Source organism: Babylonia areolata, chromosome 18 (assembly GCF_041734735.1).
Source record: "Babylonia areolata isolate BAREFJ2019XMU chromosome 18, ASM4173473v1, whole genome shotgun sequence".
NCBI classification, from domain to species: domain Eukaryota; kingdom Metazoa; phylum Mollusca; class Gastropoda; order Neogastropoda; family Buccinidae; genus Babylonia; species Babylonia areolata.
The window spans coordinates 72949378-72951173 of NC_134893.1; positions in this window are offsets into that span (position 1 = coordinate 72949378).

Here is a 1796-nt window from a genome sequence, read left to right on the forward strand (position 1 = left end):
TAATGGGCGGGCCACTGTTGTGATGACAGACATATAATGGGTGGGCCACTGTTGTGATGACAGACATATAATGGGTGGGCCACTGTTGTGATGACAGACTTATAATGGGCGGGCCACTGTTGTGATGACAGACATATACTGGGCGGCCCACTGTTGTGATGACAGACATATAATGGGCGGGACACTGTTGTGATGACAGACATATAATGGGCGGGCCACTGTTGTGATGACAGACATATAATGGGCGGGCCACTGTTGTGATGACAGACATATACTGGGCGGGCCACTGTTGTGATGACAGACATATAATGGGCGGGCCACTGTAGTGATGACAGACATATACTGGGCGGCCCACTGGAACTCCAGATTGCCTTTAAAAGAGACAGTTGTTACACCGTGAAACACACAGCAGAGCATGGTATACCTGACAGCCACACCACAGCGATAGAGAGAGAGATAATTCATGTCATGGCGCCTGGTGGCTCTCTATCCACGATGTCATTGTTTATTTTCTCCTTTGTTTATAAACATCTTCTTCTTCTCCAGCGTTCCCAGTTTATAAACAAAACAACATATTCATTGGGGATGTGCAAAAATCGTCAAATGATAAAGTCATCCAGTTTGAATTAAATGGTGGCCGCAAAACTGAGTTGTGAAGATTTAACGAGCGTGTGCGTAACTGATCTTTTTCACCCACGACGATGTTTGGCGAAGGTTAAATTTGGGATGGAAATTTATTTTCCGATCTCCGAAGTCAACAGGTGTGATTACCTGAGAATGCCTGAACCCCCTTCATGTTCAGAACTGGGAGATACCCACTGCATCCCAAGAAGAAGGGGGAGGGAAGGGGGGGGACATCAGCTCAGTAAGTGAACTCGCATGAGGAGATAAACTGCGCACTTTAAAGACCTCGACATCCATGTCTGTGAAAACAAAAACACACCCTGCATGCACACCATGGAAAACGGAATACGGCTGCCTACATGACGGGGTAAAAACGGTCATACACGAAATAGCCCACATGTACACGAAGACGAGAGAACGTGAGAGTTGCAGCCACGAACGCAGAATAACGGGAAGAAGAGACATGTGCATACAGAGCGCTGTTTCCAGATTTCCAGATACGTGAGTCATTAGCTGAACAGAGTGCACAGGGAAGGGTTGTATATTTGTACAAGTACAGAGAGAGAGAGGGGGGGGGGGGGTTACAGAGGAGTACCACGTGTGATCAGTACAACCAGAAACCACAGGCAACCTGTATCAGGTTTCATGTTCTCTGGGTGATGTTCAGAACAACCCGGCACACACCCTGCACTGACGACTGCCGCAGCAGCTGGGGGAAATACTCCCGTGTTGTGGAGTGTTTCCATCGGGCACAGGGTGTGTGTATAAGGTCACTAGTTTACCCTGATTCAGCGCTTATAGCTTTTAGAGGCGTTTGATTGGCTAAGAGCGGACCGGGCAAGAATGCTCGTCTTTTCACTGTTAGCCGCACGAAATTTGGCCAAGCAGAGCAAACCGATAGGCCTAGTTTGCATCAGTTTGGCATGGTAAGTATATGTATCACCAAACATGGAGTATAATACAAACTCCTCCTGTCTGTGGGGAAGAATAATGACTTTGAACTGACACTGACACTGACACACAGCACAACAGCCTACCAATACTTCATGTGTTTGTTTAAAGGTTGTTTTGATGTTATTAACAGTTTACTAGTTAAATTAGTAATCAGGGTTTGACTGTCCACACCCACCTTACGTCATATGGCCGACGGCGCTAACCATCCCAGGGAATAC